This window comes from Numida meleagris, chromosome 1, assembly GCF_002078875.1.
Source record: "Numida meleagris isolate 19003 breed g44 Domestic line chromosome 1, NumMel1.0, whole genome shotgun sequence".
Lineage (NCBI taxonomy): Eukaryota > Metazoa > Chordata > Aves > Galliformes > Numididae > Numida > Numida meleagris.
In genome coordinates, this window is record NC_034409.1 from 19816769 (window position 1) to 19844129 (window position 27361).

Below are 27361 nucleotides of genomic sequence, written 5' to 3' on the forward strand. Positions count from 1 at the left end.
GGAGCTCCCCAGCACGCCTGACACACCCCTCCCCTCTGGACCCCAGCTCACGACAGACAAGTTGACAAGACAGGCCATATAATCCTTCCTATCCTAATTTATCTTCCCCAGAATGTGTATAAACTTACCCTACCTAATTTACCTATACCTATCCTAATTTAACTCCCTCCTCTCCTGAATACTGATTAGTCATAAGATAGTACATTGTTTGCTTAGAATACATGTGATTATAGATTATATGTGCAACAGCTTCTTAAGAATACACAGTAAATTGTTCTGGTGCACCTGATCTATTGCAGTGAAGTGCACAATAGTCACTGTTTTCTTGCTGAGCAAAACAAACCAGGGTACAGGGTGGAACAACAAGACACCATGAAAAAAAATCAACTCTTTCCCAACTGAAACCAGGACAAGGAGGAAAGTATTTCTCATTACAGCATGGCAATGTGCATCTTACTATGTTATCACAGTCAAATACACACAGAGCCCTTATTCAGTTTAGAGAAGCATCTTCTTTGTGCTTAGCTGGTCACCTTGACACAGTATCTACTAATTCAGTATGACAGATTGTCTTAGAGTACTTCTAAATTATGGGCTCTTTCATTTTTATTGGAGAAGAAATTCAAGCATTTCTCTTTTGAAGTAAACTATTTCATTTTTCGTTGAGATTATTCTCTGTAGACTACATATAGATAATTTATTATTATTATTTGTGATTCTTTTTGCCACACACCCACTATAAAGGGATAGAGATCATTCTGAGTTTGTACCAAAACTGACAGAAAATCTTCACTAAGTAGAGAAAATGAATGGAGCTGAATACACAGTAGTGCTGCAGTGTGAAGAGATGCTGAGCTACTTTTAGAAGCATAGACTTATTTGGCATATTATCCAGAAGTATTTAATTTAGTGTCTGAGATTTTGAGTGGAAACAAGTAGTATAAGTGAATTTTAGCATGCATCTATTATGCTATAGAAGTATTACTTAACCTTTTACCTAATATGCTGGAATTTTGTTTAATCAAGTATTTTATACTGTATGTATGCCATCTAATGGTAAATGTGTATAATTCCTATTGTTGCAAATTGAGCAATATCCAGCTATTTCTTAACAGCAAATTCTATTCTTTTTTCAGCCTTGTCCCCTACATCCCCCGCTCAATTACAATGTGATTGCAAACTTCAGAGAGGTAAAATGTCATCTTATCCCTTGTAATTTGTGTAGTTTTCTTCTTTCTCTAAGATTTGCAGCAAAAAAGGGCCAAGTTGAATAGAAGCAATAGCTTGCTGTGCTGCAGCAAAACAAACCGTGGCCTGAAAGATTCTTCTCCAAAGAATCTTTTCTACTAACTCAATGTCCGATTGCACCACACAAAAACCAGCAGAGATTGGGAATTTTGGTATTTTCATTAGAAGCTGCCAACCAGTCAAAACTAAAACACTTCAGAGAAGCTATAAGTTTGGACTCATAATATTCTCTTATTTTTGTAAATTGGTGCAGGAGTCCCATTTAACTTCAGTTCAACTTCAAATTAAGACAAAGGCAAAACACTGAGTTCAAGTTCTCAGTTGTTTTCTACCGTGAAAACATTCCTTGTTTTGTGGATATGCTGACCTTAAAGCTGAAAAGTTCTGCATTAAATATATCTATTTATATCAAAAAAATATAAATGTTTGTAAATTCATCATGCAAAGAACAAATACTTTCAGCACATTATAACATGTTATAAGATGATATCAAGTTCTATTTTTTTTCCTCTTTCTCCACCATACATCTCAAATGATGCTTATATGGGATTCATGTGAATTATGCCTTAAAGCTCCAAATGTCTGGTATAACAGTAGGGTTATGGAATTAATTTTAAACAAATAAATAGAAAATAACCAATCAAATAAGTAAAGCTATTGTTTTAATGGTCACTAAAAGTAGACTGTGAATGGCTTGTGGATTGTATTCTGTTCTTTAGTTAACCACAGAAGGAATTTCCTCAGATAATGCAACTCAGCCTAAATTCATTGTAACCTGTAGGAGTCTGTCATTTTACACTTTCTTCAAAAATATGACTCCTAATTCAATCAGATTAAAGCCATACGTTTTCAAAGTTGTTGTCATTGTAAAGGCCTGGGGACTATAATTATTTTCTTCTACCTGTTGTCAGAAAAGTCTGTTTTCAGCATTTTTAGAGTAAAAGGTAATTCCCCAAATGACTTTCATTGTTATTATAAACCACTGTGATTGAAGACATGTTTAGAAAATATTTTATTATTTTAATATTTTAATATTCATCTTTATAATATTTTTATCTTTCAAGAATATTTTTCCTCCTCTGTGATTGCTGTGTTTGTCACTTCATTACATCTTCGTTAGAACAAGCAGTATAAGCTGTTGCTGTAAACACAAAGAGAATAGTTTCGATATGTACAGAAGAGAAATAATTGACAAATTGGAAAAAAGACAATTTTTATAAAAAGCTCTCAACATTAAAGATAATGAAGCACTGGAGTAGCCTATTGGCAAAATCTTCATCAAAGAAGGACTTAAGGAACAGGTTAAACAAACACCTGCAAAGTAGTGTTAGTACACCTTAAAAGTCTAAGATCTTTCTGTCCTTACTGTCTTCCCTTGGTAAGCTTACTAGTATTATTTCTTTCCATATATTTGTGAAACAGCCACTATTTAGTATCCTATAATGAAAAAAAGGGAAATGAATGAGTGACTAGGTGAGCAGATGAATAACTGAATGGATGGATGCACACTTGCACAAATATCATTGAATTTCAGACAGGAGACTGTAAGCTATGAGATCTCAGTAAACTCCTGTCTCACAAGATTAAGTCATCTAATGTATCACTGCCTCAGACCCTCATCTCTAAAGTGAGATGACAATAATTAATTTTTCCACTTTTAAGGAAATTGTGTGTTTATTTTTATTTTTAGCAAACCAAAATTATATTCTATCAGCCGAGAATATTTACATTATTTCATTAGCAATGTCAAACTGTTAGGCACCACAACTAAATACCATAATAACTATCCTTCATTGCTACAGTAAAACCATTTTAAGTTTAGTAAATATGAAGGAAATAATGAGAAGTATAGAATTATGTTACCCATTAACTTAACCCTTAATTACCTTTAAGGAAATCTGTGTAGAATATTACAATTGCAAGATCTGGTAGGAATAAACTTGTTACTCAAACAACAAATGTAAACCATAGATCTAATTTTTTAGACAAGTTAATCTGTATTTTTTTCTATCATTTACAAAGGGTGTGAAAAAACCTCTGACCCAGAGGGAAACAAATCTGAAAGTACCAAACATATTTTCTGTCCTTTGAAAAGAGAAATATCATTACTGTCAATAAAACTACAGTTTCAGAAGCATATGCCAGCGATTTGCTTGCAGCTGAAAAAAAAGCCCCTTTAGATTGTGAGTTTATAGTGTTAACCCTTCCTGTCAAGGAGATCCGTGCTGTTGATGTTACCATTAAGTGCTCACTGTGATCTCTGATTCCTTTAATCAGCTGGATTATGCAGAAAAAAAAACCTTCTAGAAGACAAAGAAAAAATATTTTATAAATATAAATTTTATATTATAAATTATATAATATAAATATTATATTGTATTATATATATATTATTTATAAATATTTTATAAATATAAAAGTTTATATTATAAACTCTATCTGTGTGAAACTAACCAGTGTGAAATCCCCAGTGGAGACTTCATCTTTGTGAGGGAGGAAGAGGTAAAGAAATCTCAGTTTATGGTTGGAATATATCTCGTAAACTTTCCACAGATAGCTTAAATCTGAAGGGAAGAAGACTTCGAAGTTACAGATGCAACATAGGCTAGGTAATGTAAATGTTTTATCTTAAGTCCTGTTTTACTCCATGTGCATTTTAAAAATGTGTTAATCACACTGGCTTGTTATGCCTGAGACTCACTACATTTTGCATTATACTTCAGTGAGATTCTTATATTCAGTTAACTTTGCCTAAGTTACAGCTGGTTGGGGTTATTTTTGTATTTTTGTTTGTTTTAAACAGTAACCAACCAAATTGAATCAACAGGAGTGGAAAATACATCTCTGCTAAACTTATCTATTTGTCCAGAAAAACCCAAGAGGAGGCAAAAAATAAAACCTTCATATTTATATTAAGAGATTTTATTCTTTATGGGACTCCAGTTACGGATGATCCCTTAGTTGACTTGACAGCATAAAAAAGACAGGATATTCCAAGATCTTTGAAGCTACTGATGGTTCTAATAAAACTTAGACACAAATCAAGAAAATATTAAAAAAAAATGTGCAGCATTTGTCATTAGAGGAGTAAAGGTCTAAACTGGAAATAAAGTGAGTAATAATTTACATACAGGTAACATTTGTTAATGCGGAAATGAGGAGCAATGCAATCTTCATTTAATGACAGTACCCTACCAATACCAAAACCATTGATAACTGCACTAGCTAAGTCTGAATCGCAGTCATATGCATATTCACCATGAAAAATATAATAAAAGTAAACCAGATGCAGATATTTGTTTTCCGTGGTTTAACTTTGGCAGGCAGCTCTGAACCACACAGCTGCTCACTCGCTTTTCTCAGGTGAGATGGGACAGAGAATCAGAAAGGTAAAAGTGCAAGAATTCATGGGTTAAGATATAGACAGTTTACTAGGTAATGCAAAAGCTGTGCATAAAACCAAAGCAAAACCAGGAATTAATTCACTGTTTCTCATCAGCATCCAGATGTTCAGCCATTTCCAGGAAATCGGAGCTCATCTTTTATAACAGTTTCTTGGGAAGACAAATATCATCACTCTGAACATCCCACACTTCCTCCTTCTCTAACCCATCTTTTATTGCTGAGCATAATGCCATACGGTATGGAACATCCCTTTGTAAGTTTGGGTCAGCTGCCCTGGATGTGTCCACTCCCAGCTCCTTGTGCAGTCCCAGCACAAGAAGTAGGAAAGTCTTTGACTCTGTGTAAGTACTGTTCTGCAACAACTAAAACATGAGTGTATTATCACTGTTTTCATGCAAAATCCAAAACACAATGTCATAAAAACCTCTACCAAAAATAAATAAATAAACCACAACTCTATCCCAGCCAAAACCATGACAGTAATCTTCTAAGTTTCTTGCCCCTGTACTTTCTTCTAACCCAACGTCTACAGTTACGAAAAAATAGAATCTCTGTGGATACCCTTAGAGTGAATGAATGAGTCTAGGCTCTTCTTAGTCCATGAGTGAGAATAAACTTCTGAGATTTGTGATCATAAGTTTCTATGTAGGATTACATGAAAAGAGCCATATCATATCAAGCCAATTGTGTAGTTAGCCCACCATCTCATGTCCAAAAATAATCAGTATCAGAAGTTTAACGTGGAATGTAAGAAACAGTCCATCATTTAATGATCTATTTTATGTTAAAGTCTCTCAGCTTCCTGAAATCTTCAGTTTAGTGAGATCCTGGACCAAATCTTGTTCCAAAAAAGGGAGCCCAAGTCACAGATGGCAAAGACAAGGACTGAGAGAATTAACTGCCTACTGTAGGAGAAGCAAGTTCAAGACCATCTAAGCAACATGCATCTGAGGGTCCTGAAGAAAATGGTGGATGAAGTTACTAAGCCACTCTTCATATTTGAGTAGTTGTGGCAATCCAGTGAAGTTCCCACTGACTGAAAAAAAAGAAATATAATCCCCATTTATAAAAGCGGAAAAAAGGAAGACCCAGGGAACTTCAGGCCAGTCTGTTTCACCTCTCTGCCAATCAAGATCATGAAGAATATGTTAAGACATATAGAAAACAAGGCTACTGGTGACAGCCAACATGGCTTCAATAAAGGCAAATTGTGCATGACAATTTTATGACAAGGTTACAGTACTAGTGTTTAAGGGAAAAGCAACTGATGTCACCTACCAGGAATTCTGCAAAATGTTTGACACTATCCCACACAACATACTTGCCTCCAAATTGGAGAGATATAGATTTGACAGAAAGACCACTAGGTGGATAAGGAACTGGCTGAAGGATCGCGTTCAAAGAGTTGCAGTCAATGGGTAAATGTCCAGGTGGACATCAATGACAACTAGTGTTCCTTGGGGGTCTCTACTGGGACTGGTACTATTTGACATCTCTGTTAGCAACATGGATAGTGGGACCGAGTGCACCATCAGCAAGTTTGCAGATGATGCCAAGCTGCATGGTGCTGGAGGAAAAGGGATGCCATCTAGAGGGACCTTGACAAGCTTTGTGAGGTGGGCCACTGTTAAAAATATGCAGTTCAACAAGGCCTAATGCAAGGTTCTGCACATGGGTCAGGGCAGTTCCAAACATCAGTACAGGTCAGGCAATGAGTGGATAGAGAGAGGCACTGCAGAGAAGAACTTGGAGATATTGGTGGATGGAAAGCTTAATATGAACCAGAAATGTGCACTTGCAACCCATAAGGCTGATCACATCCTGAGCTACATCAAAAGAACCTGTCAAATAGCCTGTCAAAGGAGGCAATCCTCTCCCTTTATGCCACTCCCATGACAGCCCACTTGCAGTATTACCTTCAGCTTTTAGGCCCACAGCAAAAGAAAGACATGGTACTATTAGAAAGGGTACAGAGGTGGGGCATGAAGATGATCAGAGGACTGGAGCATCTATCCTATGAAGAAAAGCTGAAAAAGTTGGCATTATTTAGCCTAGAGAAGGGAAGGCTCTGGGGACACCTTATAGCAGCTTTCCAGTATTTAAAAGGGGCTTACAGGAAAGACAGGGAGAGACTCTTTGTCAGGGAGTAGAATGACAGGACAAAGGATAATGGTTTTAAACTAAAAAAGTACAGGTTTAAATTAGATATAAGGAAGAAATTATTCATTATGAGGGTAGTGAGGCACTAGAAAAGGTTTCCCAGAGAAGTGTGGATGCCCCATCCCTGGAGGTGTTCAAAGCTAGGCTGGATGGGGATTTGGGCAACCTGATCTATTGGAAGGTGACTCTGTCCATGGCAAGATTGTTGGAGCTAGATGATCTAAGGTTCCTTCCAGCCCAAACCACTCTATCATTCTATGAAATATAGTATCTTTGTGTTCAGTAAAATGTGATGGATATTTTTTCCCCATTACTTTATCATATTGATTTTGGAATCCATCTAATCTTTTGGCAAGTTCAGTTCAGAGTCACAGAGAAGTCCACTGTTTAACCAAATGCTATATTTATGGCGTGCTCATAAGTTCCAAGGCAGAGCAAACAGCTCCCATGGTGCCGTATAATGAATTTATGGAATGATTATACAAGATTTCTTACCTGGGACAAGAAGCTGGGGAGATTGAGTTAATGGTAAAGGACAAAGGTAACAAGGGGAGAAAGTAAAATATTCTGAAAAACATTAAAGTAAATAAAGCCTGATAGAGTGCAGTTTGAAGGAAGAGAAGACAAGAGTGCCACAAGCAGAATAGGGCTTGTTTACAGCTCTAGGGAAGAACAGGAAATTAATACAGTGCTTATCGTCTGCTTCTTGTTGAATGGAGAGAAGAATGTAATTGTTTTGATATCCATATATTTGATGTCTCTTTTACTCTCTGAATTAAGAACAAAGGTAATTCCTCAAAAAATTCTTACTTTAAAAATTCATCATAAATGTCCAATGGAATTCAGAAAGAAAAAAAAACGAATCTGAAGAGGTATCTCAGGGTTTGTTTGTTTTTTAATTTCAGTTCTCTTGCAAGCTCTTACAGTATTTTATGATTGCTTATTCATACAATCAATGTAGTGAACATACATAGCATAAGTAATTACTTTGTGTAATTTTTAATGGATACAACATGGAAATATTGTCTACTTTTCAGCTAAGGAGTTAAAAAGGGAGTTAAAAAAATCAGTTGAGCAGTACAGAAAGTTGAAAAGTACAAATGATCAGACAAAGAACTGAAGAAAATATCTAGGGACAAGAAACTTGCTTTCCACATGAGGAACTTTTACTCGTACCTATTGTTCCTGGACACAGCTGCCAACACTGCAATTTTGTTAGAGTACACTTGGCTGCCTTTGTGCCTTTGTCAAGCCAGCACATTTCACAGCTATAAATATGTGGGCACCCCAGCATCACTCAATATTGTTGCCTTCTTTGCTTGTATATTTTGCATCTCCCTTGAACTATCAGAATAAATGTCCTTTTTTTGGCAGCTATTCCACAGTTGAATTTTCTCGGGGAAATCCAGGATATGTTCCATGGCCTTGGAGGTAGGAAAGGGGAGATCGAAAAGCTAGATGTGTGTTTTTCATTGAGCCACACTTGTGTTATCACAGAGATGGCCTTTCTAGAAGAGTTTAACACGGGTTTGACGTCCTGTCTCTAATAAATTGATGTAGCTAGTCCAGACCAATAGATATAATGCTCAGTTTTACAGTGTCAAAGGTACTGTAGCATCATTGCTGTGGAATAACTGGTAATTTCTTATGGTCAAAAACATCTTAACTCATGCCATTTAAATGAAGTCAGGATGGAAGTAGTATATTAGTAATGGAATTAACCAGCAATAAAAGAATTATACATTCAGGATAAATATCAGCAATATAAAAATTAAATGAAAATACAAGAGAATTAAAAACAACCATTTTAAAAACTTAAAATTAACCATTTTTAAAAACATCTGCATATTTCTAACCAGCCTTCTATAACTAATCCCAAACAGTTTGTCCCAATATTCAACAAAGGGGCAGCTCTGGTCTGTCTTGCTGGCCTCATTTCCTTGTGGTGTCTACCCCATTGGAGATCTTGTGTCTCCTATGCTGTTTCTCAAGATGACTCTTATCTCTAATTTTAACTGGTATTCTGCCTACTGTTTAATTCCACTAATAGTCAGCTTAAGCAAAGTTTATCTTTGTTCATTTCCTTTGGGTACTATCGGTTTTGGGGCAAAAACCTTCACAGAACAAGAAGTTTAGAGGGCTCCATTCACATACACACACATAGCATTTACACTCACTGTTCTTATCCAGGCTGTGTTATCAAAAGGAGGCTGCACATATGTTATAGTATCAGTTCAGATAGACTGGTCAGGCTTGCTTTTTCTTCATGGCAAATTTGAAATCAAGTAGCATGGAGTCATATTTTCTGTGTGCTTCCAAAACATGGATGCAGTCAAATACGTGCTTTTAGGAAGGGAACATTGCCAGAAAAATTGAGTGCATACTGGCTTAAGCAAAGTCATGACATGCATTCATCTCCAGTCCCCTGGTAAAAAAGGATAAAGTTTAACATTTTTTAGTTATTTTTGGCACTGCAGCATGAATTTTTATTAGGCCATTGAACAGATGCAAAGCTTTGGCTTGTGGTTGGGTATCAACCTGGGACTCAACATTTTGAACATTATGCAGTTATCTCCATTGCACAGCATCTGGCTAGTCCAGCCGCCTACATTGCAAACTCAAGAGTGGAAATAAAGTGATGAATTTAGACTCCTTCAGATTGATTTCAAGTCAGTGTAACAATGGCAGTATGCATCAGCTGAAGATTTGGTGCACAGTGTTAACTCCTCTTTTTATTACTCTTTAATGAATAAAGGAAAGATCATTACTAATAGGCAATAAATGGCATTAATCTTTCTTACAATGTCTGTTTTACTTCTGATAGTAATTGATAAGTGAACTCCCTGTTGTTCTCTCAATTCATGAGGTTTTTTTAGTGTTTTCTAACTCAATTCCTTTGAAAAGAGTTGTGAGACACCAGTGTCCTGGTGCTTAGTCAGCCATTGATGTGAAACCACCCACAAAGTTTAAGTATTGCAATATTTAATAGAGCATTCTAAATAATGGGTGGATATAGGCACCATATCCAGTCCCTTTGACTACAGACTTCCTTGGGGATCACATCAGTGCCATCACCAAGAAAAGTACTCACTGAGAACATTACAAAAGGTTACAAACCATATCCCTTACATAAAAACTAATTGTACCCATCAGTGACCAGTGAAATAGTATGAACTAATACCCACAGGAATTTTACTGCTCCCACTTCAGTGAGTAAAACTAGCCTGTTCTTGAAATACTACAATTTTTCAAGTTGGAGTATTCTGTCAGAATTGAAGTGTTGTGTCAGATACCCATTCCTCATAGACAAAATGAGAACAGCTTTGTTTCTTTCTCTCTTTTTCCATATTCCTGCAATATAGGAGCCCATAGCAGAGATGATGCCACAGGGAAAATGAGCTGGACAGCTACTGCCATTGCCTGGAAGCATTCTGCAGGAGAGAGCAGCGTATTGTGCTCAGAGAGATGCCAGCTCCTTTGATTTGTATCCCTTCTTATACAGCAGCACAGCTGAGGGCAGTTGGGTGTCTGACTTCTTTTTGTAGTGACAGGACCACTGAACACTGAGAATGAAAGGGAAAAAAGCAGAGCAGCTGCTGTGGGAGGGGAATGTGACCCCTCCACACCTCTGTGACATAAGTGTGACCAACAGACAGATCCTGCAAAGGAAAGAAACTATCACAGCTGAAGTCATAACAACACTGTGCAAAGACATATTCTTCCCTTCACTTGCCAGAGGAGAAAAGCAAAAAGAAAGGTTTTATCAGCTGCTTTAGCTGAGTGTATTTGAGTGTGATTTTGTCTGTGGGTTATGTGTAAGCACAAAAAACAACAGGAAGAAGCACTTAGTTTGATTGCTCTCTAGCCATTTGTTGATGATGTGGTTGAAAGAAATTGTGTCTGATGACTTATATTTTTATGCCTGGTTTGCAGTAACAACTTTAAAAACTCCGAATAAGACTAAAAGAAAAATGTGAGGACTGGAAAATTAAGTCTGTAAATGGAATTCAGAATTGGTAACATGACATTCAGTGGACTGAAATTACAACATATTGCTTTATATGCTAAAACTGAGTGTGAAAACAAAGGTTTTGTTTCTCATACTAGTCTAAAAAAGTGGTGCCTTTTCACAAAAACAGGTGAAAGCCTGCATGCTAGCTCATCAAGATGTCTGAAGACAACGAAGGTGTATTCTCTTTGACTACAGTCTCCAGAAGTCATAGTTCAAACAATTTGCAGCAATGGGATAGGTAACAGCTTTCTTAGGTACAGGGTCAAGTTGACACATCAGTTTTAACTATACAAAACCAAAGCTTCTTGAGAAGGGATAAACACAGAGAAGAAACCCCCCCCACCATGAGTGGGAATGGACAACAGGACTTGTTTTTCTCACCATCCACAGCCTCAGGGATACCTAATTCTCCTAGAAGCCCTACCTCCTCAACTGTTGTCAGGACTGATTTTCCAATAAATATATACAGATGTAACTCTATTGTCATACATGCTGTACTCACAAGGCTATTGGATGGTAACCAGAAGAAAGATTCAGATCTGCATAATTCTCATTAAAACCTTACCTCAAAAAATGGAGTTCCTAGGTGAAAGCAGTCTGCACAAACACACATCCTGGGGCTACATCTTTCCAGTTAAGATTTGTGATTTAAATATGAAATTTAATGTCTACATGTTTTTCTTTAAAAAAAATAGGCAAAGTTTCTAACTGACTAGAATTAAATCATTTTTTTAATGTGAAAACCACATTTTTTACTCAGCTCCTTCACTGTGTTCAAAAACAGCAGCAATATTTGAGGTCTGTTTACAGTGTTATCATTCTAAAGACTGTAGCAAATTATGTCTGAAATTTAGTATGGTTTGAAACCTTCAATAAACTTTAATGTCTGAACTTGTAAGCTACCATGCTCAAAGGTTTAATGTCATAAGATGTATTTGGTCTCAGGAAAGGAAAAAAATGGAAAATAAGAGGAAAGTAAATGATTTCCTCCTGTTAAGTCATGCAGTGTTTGTGGATATTGTAATGCACAACTCCTTCTATTAAAAGAAAACAATCAAATTTGAATTGTAAAATGTCTATAGGACAATTATAAAATGTCATATAATCATATTTTGTAGATCTTTATTATTAGGTTATTTAAAATAAGTTTTGCCCTTAATTCTTTTTTAATTGAAACTCAAAAACCACAAGGACCAGCCTTTGACACAATCAACAGCTCAACAACACTTCACTCAGATTTTAAAAAGATCTTCAAAAAACAGTTCCCTTAAGCCCTCATAATTCTGAAACATTTTTAAAAGAATTTTCCTGAACTATGTTTTCCCTGTGAAGAAAAGCCTGAGGGGTATTCTGTGTCACACACATTCTTCTGCCTTAGATGCGATAGGAGGTTCCTTTACATTCATAAAATGGATGCAATTCTCAAAGTCCATTGCTAATGTCGTTTTTGTCTTGTGCATTCTCCTTAAGAGGGATCGATGACAAGATGAATACAGACATTTCTCTTAATCTTCCAGATGTGTCCTGGTGTCTCTGTGTGATAACCCTGCAGCCTGGACAAAATTTTAGGGAAAATCCAATAGTTTAACTAATGTTACAATTAATAATTTACATATTTACCTATCTAAGCAACATCATGAGCTCCTACATGTGTCTTCAAGATGTGACTTCAATGGGAGAAGATTTCATTTTGTGGAAGATGGATGAGCTTCAAAGACTCTCAGTGCTCCCAGCTACAGCACTGAGGTCTTGCATCTACCTGTGTTACAGCATTGTACAGTTGTTTGCCAGCTGAGGAATGGTGCTCGGCTAGCCGTCTTCTGTACAAGGAAGGATGTCATGGTTTTATGATTTTCGGTTGTTGGTATTCCACATCATAACATCATGTAGTGTATGTACCTGGTTCTCAGAAGAGGAGGACTACTACATTCCCCACGGTACTTTGCTCCTCTGTTACCATTTCAGGCCATAGGGAAAAGATAAAAACTTGCAGATCACGAGACCTCGTCCCTTCTCTTTCCGCCGTCTCTCGTCTTGGCAGCACCTCGCTCCCCAGCCGTCTTATCGTCGGTAGTAGATTAGGACCTACCTTGATTTTGGGACATTCTCTCTCTCTGTATTGGATTTATCAACTTAAATTGTAATTATATTGTATTATAGTGTGTTGTTTTTCATTCTGATATCTTATTTAGTAAATTAGTTTGTTTTCTCCTCAGATTGTTGCCGCTGTCTTTGCTCTCAGGCCCATTTCCTTACCCTTTTTTCCCTTTTCCTGGGGCGTGGGTCCGTGGGTCCCCCATCCCATTCGTCACGAAACCGGGCCGAACGCCCGTAAACCATTGACAAAGGGCTACGTGGATTCATCATGTGAAGAAAAATGATCAAAGATATTGTTTTGCTTAGAAAATATGATTCCTATGGGAGAAAAAAATATGTAAGAAAGAAAATACATATCTCAGTAATGAGAAGGACTAATCATTAATTTGAACCAGGCCTTGGAAAACAGACTGGGCTTTTTCTGTGACACACAATATCACTCCAGATGAACTTTCTATATATATAGAAGTATTATTCTTTCATAATAAAGATTTTTAATGATATATTGTCAGTTTTTGCCAATCTATGAATGTAAGAAAAAATTGTTAATGTTTATTTTGCAGTGGGGGAGATATTTTAAAGCTAGTCTAAAATCCATTACTTACTGACATTCTCTGCAGTGCATTTGATACATTATAGATTGAACATCCTGTACTGTTACCATCGCTACAATAGGATACACTTTAAATCCATACTACACTGGACAGTAAGTGGCAAGAATACAGCATTTCATTCTGGATGCAGTTTAGCTTCTGAACACTCAAACATAATTTGGGAGTAAGTCAGATTCAATTCCTTTTCTCCTCCCTGAGATAATTAGATATCTTTGTCATAACAATGCTTGTATACATTACTCACTGTTTCTCTTTGTACTGTGGAAAAGACTTTTGCAATTTCAGTCATGTTCTTATAACTTACACATACAAGAGGGCCAAGTACTAAAAGCTTCCTCTGCTGCAATATAGGGCAAAGCACTTCATATATGCCATTTAAACTCATTCCTACCAACTCTTCCAGAGCAAAGCAAGGCATGCTATCATAAATACATCTATTTTATATTTATAACCCGAAGATCACAAGTTATCCTGTATACCTCACATTCCCACAGCTGCTACAGTTATCCTGTACAAGCCCTCAAAGTCTCTGAAAACTGTGGTCATTTTGGGAAGACTCAACTTGCAGCTGTGAAATTCTGTCTCTGTGAGAACATGATTGCAGGCTTGGCAGGGATAGTGACACAGCACCTTCCCCATCACAGGGCCTGCCAGGCTGTACCACACTATATTCCCAAATAAACCTCTCTCCAGTCAATTTTCAATAGGAATCTGACACTTGAAAATAATAAATCCCACCCTTTGCAACCCATATTAAGAATCTAGATACAATCCTTTCAAAGTCAAGAAATCAGACAATATCCCATGCGCTGAGGTAAAGATTTATTTAATGGATCATGTGCGAGATCTGAGTAAATACTCCAATTATCGAGAAAATCACCCCCATGGATGCAGTCTTTAGCTCAGCTGACCAGTCCATCCTTAGGTGATCAGAGTTCAGAGAATTTATTACTTAATTCTGGCTCACATTAAATGACGGCTCACATGGAAGTGCATATGAAGCAAAGGTGTGACAATAAGTTCCTCCATGTGGAAAAAAACGACACCCACTGACATTCATTGATGCTTCCTGATCATTGCTGCAGACCAAGCAGTGGATGCGAGCATAGTGAGGCAGTGGGTGGTGCATTTCAGAAGTGGTGACAACAGCAGTGCATCACATCTGGTGGTGCAGATTTTTACGAGCACAGCATGCAGGCTCTTGTTCATCACTGGCAAAAATATACAGCTAATGGTGGTGACTATATTAAAAAAGAGTGTTTTGTAACTGAGCATTTGCTCCATCAAATAATGTTCTTGTGTTCTTTGTATTTAGGAGGCAATAATTTTGGAGCAAACTATGTATAAAATTTAAGCTGTTGTAAATTAGCAACAGTAAAAAATAGACCACAAAAAAAGGAAACAAAATAAAAATATATAAAACTAAACTAAAAAATAATTAAAATATATATTAGTATAACTCCATCTCTATTTCATACATTAATGGGGAAAAAGCAGCACTTAGTACACCTCCCCACTTCACACATTTGTAATATCTCTCTATTATTTTTTCAGTTTCAGACATTCAATGTTCATACAGAAATATATGTCAATAAGTGTGAGGTCTGGGTCACACCGTCAATGTATAAATCTTAAAATTATGTTCTAATTTCCCTCCTTACTGGGGAGGATGCTCAAGTTTGCAGATGATCTACAGTGACTGGGAAAAGAATACATATAACATAAATACTCTGCTCTGCTGTTATGACTACAGATTTCTTGGTACTCTCTCAACAGATGGTGCATTGTGACAACTATTTATCACTCTGACCAATGCTGCCTATTTATTGCCTTCTGTTCTCTCACTGACATGCCATCTCCACCTGTTGCCTGCTTTTATGTGCTCAGGACTTGTCTGCGGGAGTGTACTAAGTGGATTCAGCAGGTGTTGGCATTATGCAGTTGGTGTAAATCTGCCTTTGACAGTAAGAGCAACTTCATGCTTGTTTAGAAAATCAAAGTAGATTATTCCTAGCATACTTGAGTGTCTTTCCTGAAGATTTTGGATGCCCACAGGAGAAGGTACTAGAAAATAGCTGCTGATTAGGTTTGCAATGAGAGAGGATGCTTCCTCACTGTGTTTACACAACAGTGGGAGGGTAGGGAAGGAGCTGTTTTATAACTGTCATCCTTCATTTAGCTTAAAAGTAAAGATATATTTGCTATGGATAATTTATAAAGGACAAAGTTTATTGATGTGTAAAGAGACAGTACAGGTCCTACATCTTTTGTACATATTTTACCCTGCAGAAGTTGTGGATATTGTTATACACTGCATAAAGGTTTAGTTTAACTTTTCCATCACTTGAGCAGCATACACATGTGTCTGCCTATCTAGATAGCAGTCACACCATTGACCATACTAATGACACTTCATCAAGTGTCACGGTGTGTTAAGAGAAAATTTATCTCCTAATACTATTGCACTGAGAAGTATGTAATAACTTTTTGCTGTCAATAGTGTAATAGCAGAGGTGTTTACCATGTAGATGATCTATTACATTTTTATGGGGCTGTCTGGGAAATTTTATAGGGCTGAATATAATTCAGGTTGCTTAATTACATGAAGCTGTTGTGAGTGAACAATTTTATGTTCAAATAGACTTAAAGAAAACATATTAGTAACAGACATATTAAAACAACTTTGATTAGTGAAGACATCAGTAACAAATATAAATTACCAATTATTTCTTTAAAATAAAGTATTATGTTTAAAATATAAAATAAAAATATAATCATTTTACACTCAGAAAGCTGAATTATTCATGATCATTTTGTATGTGAAAATATTTTAAAACACATGGAAGAATATAAAAACATGATATAATGAAGAAAAGATTTATCCTACAAAAAAACATGTGTATGGAATTTTTGTGCGAATACTGTGAATCTTTATTTACATGGCATATATGAGTATACTGTACGCATTAATCACAGCACAGTATGTTTCAGGATTATAATCCAAATTAAAAAGTAGTCCTTTAACAAACAGACAATTTCTGCTAAATACAAAAATTAAAAATTAAAAACATATAGCCCACAATGCAACCGTTCTGTCATTAATGTTGTATCCTCTTACTGTAAGGCACCAGTGTGCTTCTGTTTGTGTGTTATTTATTCAATGCAATATAAATTGAAGTGAGTCCCCCACACACTTTCAAAGCAACACTAGTGAACATTTTCTCTCATACAAATGAGATTATATTCAAAAGAAATAACCAGGATATAGTTAGGCTCTGTTATTTACAATGCAGGCTAAGGATGAGTCTATTATGCTGTGCCATGAAAGGTCTGGCATGACACAGATCATACCTCAGTGTAAAAGAGATATCTAATGATGAGCTTTACCTAAAGCTCCTCATTTCAGTTGCCTTGCTCCAGTGTAGAGTGGTCTAGTGTAGATGCAATAGCTGTCACTGAAAAAGAGGCAGTGTTAGAAAACTTGTTCTCAGAGTAAATATGTGTTTTCTATTCTCCAAACAAAATAAAAATGCAGGCACTCTGCAGTCAGATTACAAGTTTAATATGTTCTTTTTTTTACCTTGTTCAAGGGAAAAGTGGCTTCAGTGCCTCCTAATCAAAATTGTAGATGGCTTTCAAATGGATGGAGCTTGATAAAGGCTGATAGTTGTGACGGGGGAAGCACTTGTCAGACAGAAACAAAAAGGGAAAAAGAAACATATTTTGGGCCATTTCCATAGCACTGAAATCCAGAATGAACGGTTTTACTGACATTTATAAGGTTCCACTAGAATGGCTAAAAATAGAGATTTGCCATACAGTGTGACAAATGCACACTCACATCTGAGGTTTAGGCCTTCTAGAAGAGAGGCAGCACAATCAGAACAGTGAGTCTGAGTAGGCTGCCAAACCACCAAGAATCTCAGTTCATTGTTTGTGTGCACATTTACTTTAAAGTGTATCCATGGAGTCCAAGGTCTTGCATGCACTGCACACATGTCACACAGGTTGACAGTGAGGCCAGTATGCCCTACATGTGGTGAATTTGCTACAAGTGGGACAAATGGAGCCCATGAATGTGTCCACAGGAAATACCAGAAATAACTAGGGAGCCTAACCTGAGATTATGTTAGTGTGCGGTCTGTTTTTCTTCAGTAACATTTTAATTGAGGACAGTCTTTGTTGAAGGTGGGCAGCCTCACCTGTATCCATTGCAGGAAAAGCTGGAGGCAAAAGTGAGGAAATAATAATATGGAGGAACCTAGTCATCCTCTTGTTGAAGTCCCTGCTAAACATACCATTTATGATCTCCTTATCAGCTACACAATGATGACAGCATAGAGTTCTGTGGGCTTCAATAATAAAAGAAAATTGAAGTCTGTGCTAACTTCAGAATTCTCCAATTCGGGTATCCATCTATGCAATATTTTATATCTTAAAGTAGAGCTAATTAAATTAGTGTGCATTTACATATTTCATGGACTATTTGGTGATGTTGCAGGTACAGCTCAAAATTTTCAGGTAATTATGATAGAGGGTGGTTCTTTAGAAGTCAGAGTACGTATATTCAAAGTTTTTCTTAAATAGTAAAAGCAAAATTTGCGGTATTTCCACTAAGTCAATATCTCAACAGTTATAAACCTGCATGGCAATTTTCATTTCTCTGAATTTGTTCCAATTTATATCGAAGAGAGTACTGACTCTGCTGTAAATTTCAGAGTTCTTTCGGGTGCATGTTTTTATGTCAGCCAAACAGTTAACACATTGTGCAGAGCTGGTTGTTTATAGCTGGTATGTGTTGCAACTATCAATCAACTTAGTGTTGATCTGAAAGTCGGATTTCTAATCTAAAATAATCATCCAAACGTCCAATAGCCATGTCAATAAATAGTCATTTTTTTCATACTCTAAAGTACAGTCCATCTCTTCGAATGTTTTCTCATTTAATTTATTTTAGATGTCTACTTTAAGAGATAAATCTTACCCTAAAACTACCTCTCTTTCTCTATTGACAGTTACACGCTTCTGAACCAATTAATCCCACTTCTAGAATTAAAATTAGATGTGTCTGCCTTTAGAGGCATCTACAGCTCTTATTGTGAGAGAAGTCTAGGATACTGATCAGGTGAGTAATTTCTAGACATCTACATTTGGGGCAGATGAACCCTTGCCACAATTTCAGGAGCTTTAAAAAAAATCAAGAGAAGCCAAGAGTTAATCAGTTATTGAATAATTTTTTCTGCTCACAAACCTACATGTCTCCCAAGGGGATACAAGACTCCTTAATGATACAGAAAAGAGCTAAAAGCTTTACTTATAGATAGTGTTAGAAAATGAAAATGCAATATCCAGAACTTCAAATATACAGGAACATATGGAACACCAAATGGATGTCCTAAGGGAGAAATACCGTTTCCCATTTCACTCTCATTGCTCAATTTAAAACAGACTAAAAATCTTCAATATGTGTTCATACTCATGAATTGGAGAGATTCTGTTGCAATCACTTCAGCCACTCTGCTCATTACTTTCTGTTATATTGAATACATCAGAAATTATTGTGAACAGTGATAGAAAAAATTGGCACAACAGCTAAGCCTAAGAAGTGTTCATTTTTTCCTCTAAATATTCCCTGATACTAACAAAAAAAACCCACATATATTATAAAAATATAATACATTTATTGTTATGTGAACAACATATAGAATTATTGCATATCTTTGGATACTTTTAGGGAGATGATATATGTTTTAAAGAGAAATATTAATAATTATTGAAAAAAAAACCTAACCTCAATGTAATAAAAATGCTCACTGTTTGAAAATACATAATTCTGCCATTCATCCTGCAAAAAGTGACATGTAGGTTTTACACTGTATCCTATTGCTAGTAATCATCATCATTAGGAATGTATTACTGAGTATTTTATGAACAACTATCAGTTGTTGCTTTCTGTAAAAGATTCCAGGAGTTTTACATTAAATAAACATTTTTATGTTTGCTGTAATTATTTATGGTAGCCTCTCCAGATACTGAGAAAGGAGGAAAAGAGATTTAAATGGTCCATGTCAGAACGAAGAATGGGTATTTTATGAGTTTACTGCTCAGATTGTTATTCTGCACTGGCATCTTTCTCACCACCTTGACAGACTGAAGTAATTTAGTAGATTGTATTCCATCATTTCTTTAATTACTGTGCTTCACTGAGCAGTCACTTGTGCACTTCCTAAGAATTTTCTGCTAAGGAATTGTGCTGTCCATTGTCACCAAGGCATAACTTGAGGACTTAATAACAGAGATTCATATAGTCAAAAGTTAGTCATGTGGAGAGAATGACAATCAGCAATTCACAAAAAGCACTATAGTCAGATACAGAAGTGGAGTGTCAGGCATGGAGTCGATCCATCAGCGTTTTGCTAACTGGCCACGTTAGACATTGGTGCTGCAAAGATCTAGGTGTCCTCTTTCTCCTGTGCAGCTTTACTGAGGTTCATACAAGAACTGAGGTGCCTAATCACAAGCACCCCAGTTTTCTCTGTAAAGATAGAAATTGTCTATCACCATACAGAATCCTCTATTTCTTGGGTATAAAAAAAAAGAATCAGGTATGAGAAACAAAAAAGCTCATAATGGGAATCCCAGTATCATTTCATGACAATAATATCTTCCTTATGAGAAATAACCCTATAAAAATTAATGAATAATTTGTTATCAGTCCTAAAAGGGAAGGGGGGAAGGGGGGATTTGTCCCAGGTTTACAGAAAGAAAAACTGAAGTTGTTCAGCATCTTGTTTTACATTACACAATCTGTGGTACTTGCACTACCTCATATTTGTATGAAAAAAAAAAAAAAAACCACTGTTACTTCCTAACATCCATATTACTAGGAAGACAAGTTGACTTCTGACTCCCTAATCTGATCCTTTACAAATGGAAACAAAATCCTCAAAATCAGAGGCTTGCATTATCAGCATGGAGATATGTAGCCATAAACCTCCCTGAGGTTCTTTGAATGACAGTTCAGTTCAGTTTGGAAAGAGTTCAGGGAACTTGGCATGATATTATAAAGAAAATCTCTAAAACATCATAACAGGAGGAAAATAAATCTCTCTGGTAAACAGTTGCATCTATGCCATCAAGTTTGGGACTGGGGGTATGTTTTCTGGTTCTTTTAAGAAAGAGACCAGCAGAGAGTGAGTTTAAGGCTTGTGAAGTAGAACAATCTCCTTTACCCTAATATGTACTGAGAACACACCACTCTTAATTTAAGAAAATTTAGCTAACTATCTAGAGTTAAATTAATTTATATTAGGGTTAAGGGCAGGATATTATGTGCCATGAAACCTGGAAACAAGAATACAAACAAGAATCCCATAAAAAAAACAGTTTTTAAGACTGAAATGAATCTTCCTTTGCACAAGGGCATGGACACTGCACTGCACAGTGGCTCCTGTACCAGAGTGATGGGAAACAAAATTCAAACAGCTCGAGAGCATTATCAGTTTATAAGTTAAGCTTTGTTACTTAAGAACAGCAATTACATATTTTTTCTCTCAACACCAATTTGTTTTTCACCTGTGTATATCAATATCAGTTTGTTAACTCTTTTCTACACGTAGACATAAATGTGTTTTATTTTTTTCTCAGATCTCTTCCAAAAAGATCCTTATTTCTGAGATGGCTTATTTTTCTCAACTCATATTTCTTTAATGAGGGCATTCATTTTACCCTACTTAAGAAAACACAGTTTATCTAAAGGAATTAGATACCAAATACAGGTGAAGATTAAAGAGCCCACATAGGAATTAACAGTATTTGCCTCAAAGTTTTCTATTCATTTCCTTTTCCAGCTGGTATCCAACTTTTTAGTGACTCATACCATCTATGTTAAATACTTTTAAGATTTTCTTTGCTAATTAAGAATTCAAACGACGAAAATTTTTTTGTGCAGATAAAAACATTTATACCTACGTTCACTTTTTCCCACAGAATATTGCATGAAATTCTGAGGAACTGTCATATCAAAGAAACACAATTCTTACAGTAGATTCCTCAAATACAATGAAAGCTTAGTATCTTTAAACTAAAAGTGGAGATTTAGGTTAGATGTCAGGCAGAAACTCTTCACTCAGCATGCGGTGAGGCACCAGCACAAGTTGACTCTAGAAGCTGTGGGTGCCCCATCCCTGGAGATATTCAAGGCCAGGTGGGATAGGGCCCTGGGAAGCCTGAGCTGGTGGGTGGCAGCCTGCCCATGGCAGAAGATTTGGAACTGGGTGAGCTTTAAGGTTCCCTCCCACCTCAGCCATTCTATGGTTTTACGATTCTAAAGGCAAGCACTTTATGAAAGGCAATAATCAAGAAATGAGAGAAATCTTAAAATACTTACTGCTACATTTTATCTATCAAATTAGACACACAAATCACTTGCATGCAAAAATGGAACAAAGCACTGCTGAAGATTCCTGTGGCAATATTACTACAAGCATATTTAATGTTTGGAAATATTCCAATAGTGCTCTGAGATACAAGGCAATTAAAGCAATGTTGTCATTAATAAAAAGATCCTACAGAGTATTTCTTTACACAATGATGATAATGTGAGGGGAAGCCTGGAACTGTTGTCTTGCTTTTCAATGTATTCAAATAGATCAGTTGTATTAAGTAAGGCCATACACTTCATGTAGTCAATTCTCAGTGGCATTTCAGGAAAGATAGGAAAGATTTATTGAACCAGTAGATTGTTTCCTCTCAGACACTGCTGAGATGTGTTCATGGAATTCTAAGATGCTTACTGTAAATTAGAAGCTAATTAGTTGAACTAAAATGCCAGCACCTGCTCCTGTGTTATTATTAAAAAAAAAATAAAAAAAGGAAAAAAAATAAAAAAATAAAAAAAACACTCAGGGTTTCACACATTTAACTAATTCTTCAGGGCCCTAGTTTCTCCAAGCCTATTTAATCATTTGAAAAGGTTGTCAGAATTATTGGGTTATGAAACAGTATCACTGCATCTTAGATATTTTCCTTCCTGCAGCTTTATAGTCATTATCGTATTATGATTCTGGCAAACAAGGCCAACAATATTTATGGTTCCTGCCATAACATTAAAAATGCATATCTCATTCAGATATTATAAATTTTGAATTGCAGCAGGAAACAAGCAGTTTAGATGGTAATTGACTTGTAGGGATTAGAACAGTTCAGGTTTCCTCTGCGCAAAGAGAAGGTTCATCTGAGGTCTTACAGATAGATAATAATCCCTCAAAGCATCACATCTCTCTCTACAAAAAAGTGCAATAAACTCTTTTGTTCTGGTAATTCTACATTGTCTCAATATCAGTTTTAAGTAGAAAAAGATAGAAGAGGTACTGCTAGCCAAATTGTGATGGGAAAATGAGGACAAAATACAAATCAGGTCTCATAGAATCATAGAATGGCTTGGGTTGGAAGGGACCCCAAGGATCATCAAGTTCCCAACCCCCTGCCACAGGCAGGGCCACCAACCTCCAGAAATTGTATTAGATATATTAGATACATTTGGTATTTTATGCAACACATAGCTGAATAACCTGCCAATTCTAATGAGACCATAATTTAATCAGGAGTGTATAGTTCACAAGCAATTCTGGATGGGAATATGTGCTGCCAAAAGGAGGAGCAAAGTAATAAAAATGCTCTGAGAAGGGTTTCATGTGGGGAAGAGGAAAGAGTTTCATACTGTAGGAATAATGCTTTTCATATCCTACAAAGGAAAATATCAGGACCACAGGTGCGAGAAACCAAAAAAAGGAGAGTAATAGAGAGAGGATGTCATTGAGTAGAAAAAGATGTAATTAGTAGAGTAAACTAGGAGCAAGAGTGTGGGAAAAGTTGGAGTTGAAGAGACAGGGGAACTATCTGAAATGATGTGAGGAGGAGAATGGCAACACAGAAGGATAAACTTGAAATGAGGTCAGGTCTCTGTAATTACAATGGAGTGCTATTTTCCAGAAGTTCTATTTCTTAATATTATATTTTCAAGATGTTCTCTCCTTTCCCAGGGGAAAGAAACATGGAGACGTTCATGAAACAGTTTATCGTAAATTAAAAGCTGATTAGTGGAACTAAATTATTTTTGTCTATTTATGCTCCCAGAACTATTTACAAGAAACAGCACTGAAATCAGTCTGGGCTGTGCTTTATCTACTTAACCTGATATTTGTACTCCCAAGTTTTCGAGAGGGCTGTGACTTATTCTCGGTGATTCTTACCAGCAGTGCCCTAATTTCATAGACCAGAAGCCAAAGTTGCATGTGTATGATGCTTCAATTTGGTAAAGATTTCTAAGAGAATTTACCGGGTTTCAAACATGGATCAGTCCTGCTGAATTGCACTTTCACTAGGAGGGAAGCCAGAAAACATGGTTTGTGGCTTTTTCTGGTGTAATTCCCTAAAATCAAACAGTAGCTTTTAAGAAAAAAAAACTCTTATGTTTTATTCTTGTTAGGCTGCTCTCACACTGACATAAAAAGAAGTCGTTCCCTTCCTTTTCCTTGTATCGGATTTATTGCTTCTCTGAGTCTTTCCTTTGTATTGCTTTTGGAGATTCTCCTCTGGTCAGCCTTATCAACTGGTGGAATTCTTCACTCCTATGATCAAACTAAAATTGCAAGTCTTGGGGGAAAAAAAAGCTCATAAACTATATTGGTAACAGCCATATTTCATTATTTCCTGTTAACAACTACCAAAGTTTAATTATCTTATCTTGCCATCAGTGTTCAAGAGGCAAATTTATCCTATTTCTCATTCTTTCCACCTCACTTTAAAGGCATAGAAATCAACTAAATACTCATGTTCACCTTGCTGTCTAAACAAAAGCTCAGAGTGTCCCCAGTAATAACAGACGTCATAAATTCTGCAAGATACCCGTTAACAAATATTTAAGTTTTACAACACAGTTATTTGGTCTTTTCTCTACTCCTTTCTATACTTTTACTTTAGTTTACATGTATGTCTTCTTAGCCTTTGTAGCCACCTTAATTGTTTAACCCAGCTAACAATCAAGTCTCCACATCTAATCTGTCATTCTACAAAAAAGACATACCTTTGACATCTTTGAATATTGCCTTACTTGGATCTTTTTTTTCTCTTTTTTTACAAGGACAATAACAGCCAGAGAAATATGTAAGTAACTTGATTTTTGGAGTGCTATTTGTTTTCCCAATTTCATATGAACTCTAAGATGAGCAGCATTTTTATTTATGAGCGTGACATTAATATGAAATATTAGACTATTCAGATATACTGTAGATCATATTTTTATTTTATATACAATGCAAAAGCTGTGCTTGTTAGAGTCTCTAAGGCAAAACAGATATTAATACTAGACCAAAGTTTTCAAAAGAGTTGTACAAGTATGAAAGGTCATTCTTAGAACTGTATATCCTGAGCAATTAAACAAGTCAGTAACAGGATTTTCATGCTGATCTGCAGACATTTTCAGAATGTGAAAATACATCATTAGTTAAAGAAAAAAAAAGCCTTTTTTCCTCCACATCTAATCCTGTAGTAGTAGTATGCCTAGAAATCCCAACCCCAAAAAAACAAGAAAATGGTCTTTATATGCCTTGGTGATTGTAAATTATGCTGTGATTTTTGTTTCACAATTTGCAAGACTACATTGTAAAAAATGAATCTGTTTTACATCAATGCAATATTAAAGTGATTATAGTATGATATCTCTTGGTATTTGTACACATCAGGTCCCCACTCCCTCCCATCAACTAGTCTAATAGAAACACACATCGTGCAGTGTTGCACCATGTTCTCCTTACACACACCACGTGGTGTTTCATGGAAACACCACAGGAGATGCAGACTGCAGATCACAGGAGGCCTGAGCAGTTCAGCAGTTCCCCTCGCACTACAGTTTAATGCCAAACAGAATGATTCCATTAAAAAAGTATAAATATTTCAACATTGTGGAAGAAGGAAAAATTTCTTCATCTGTCGAAGGACAGGAATTCCAAGTTTCTCTCATCATATATCCCATGATTCTCAAATATGAACTGTAATATACAGACATGTTTCACACTCTATATAATCACAGAATGACTTGTGTCAGAAGGGACTTCAAAGATCCTCTAGTTCCAACCCCCTGCTGTGGACAGGGTTGCCATCATGACCTTGAACACCTCCATGGATGGAGCATCTGCTACTTCTCTGGACAGCCTGTTCCAGTGCCTCAAAACCTTCTGAGTTAAAAATTTTGTGTAGCTGAACCAAGTTTCAAGCATTACTTGATAGACCAAGTGTTGATCTCTTCTCAGGAAGACCTTTTCCACTCTCCTGTCTGTATCTCTTGGGATTTCCGTTCCCTAATCTCTGTCTCATCACATGTATGGCCAAAACCTGCAGTAAAAGCCAACACTTTTGCATTATTTTTGCTATTCATTAAAATTCTGCAAAAATCAGCAAGGATAAAGTATTTGGATTTTTTTCATGGCTTTAAACAAGAGGGATCTTTGATTGCTATTCTCCTGTCCACATGCATCCACTAACACAAAGCCAAGCCCTTCCCTTACTCCTTCAGACTCAAGCAATCTCACTGCTGCGGCTTAGCCTCACTGCCTGAACACTAGCATATGCATGCATTGATTCTCTCTGTGTATGTTTGTATTCTGGAAAGAATTTAGTCAGGGAAGTAGGCTAGCAGGCAGAAAGGACTAAGTTTCTAACCCTATTTCTCAGACCTTTGGAACTGTGTTTATTCCAAATGCAACATAATTCTATACCTTCCTGCAGCTACCACAATGCTGCATGCTGGCATCAGTGAGCTGCAAAGAGACTGAGATTTTCCCTTGGTGAGAAACACTGCCCATTGAGTGAGGATGAGGAATCTCTCCTTGGCTGAAGCTTGTGCTACATCTCTGACCATACTACATGGCCCTTTTGAAATCAGAATATAGTAATGTGAAACCAATTCTGGGCTGATTGACCATTTGAAAATACATTATTGTTTTGAACCCTAATGAAAACAACATCAACCTGTGAATAAAAATGTTTGAGTTCTATTTCCCAAAGTAAATATAATTTCATTATTAATCTCCCTAACAGGAGCTACGACAAATAATATGGATTTTTGGCTAAACACCTGAGAAGCAAATCAGAAAAATGCATAATGCTTTATCAGCAGATAAATAATACAGAACAAAATAATTTCTGCATTTAGTAGAGTTTAATAAATTTGGGACTGGAGAGCAAATTCTTTAAAACAATACCTTTTATACTTCTGAAAACCATTATGAATGTATTGTATTCATTGCTACTGAACACATAACTGTTCTATTTTGTTGCACATTAAGTAGGGTAGAAAATCTGCATGGCGATTTGAAATCTGTCATTTTCAAAATCCCACTGTTACATTTTTAATGTGTGGATTAACTGTCATTCTATAAGTATCCTTGGGCATTTCTCATTCTGAATATATATGCTTCTTTCTAACTGGATTCAATCCATTAGCAAATTTATGAGCACCATAAACAAATGTAATATATTTCATTCATTGATTAAACTAGAGAAACCTGAAGAAACATTTCACCATCCTGGAAACCAAACAGGTACTTATAATTTCTGTTCATGCTCTATTTGTATATAGATTCTGATATTGTATAGGAAGCATTTTTGTTTCTGAGCTAATGTGTTCAAAAAGATGGCTCAGTCAATTTTGCTAAGCAAGTTTATCGCAAAATTTAAACAAATGTTGCAAAGTCTATGAGTAAGTCTCCCAGTAAGATGCTGTATATTTTAACGTGAGCCTTACGCAAGTTCCAGCCTGTAACTT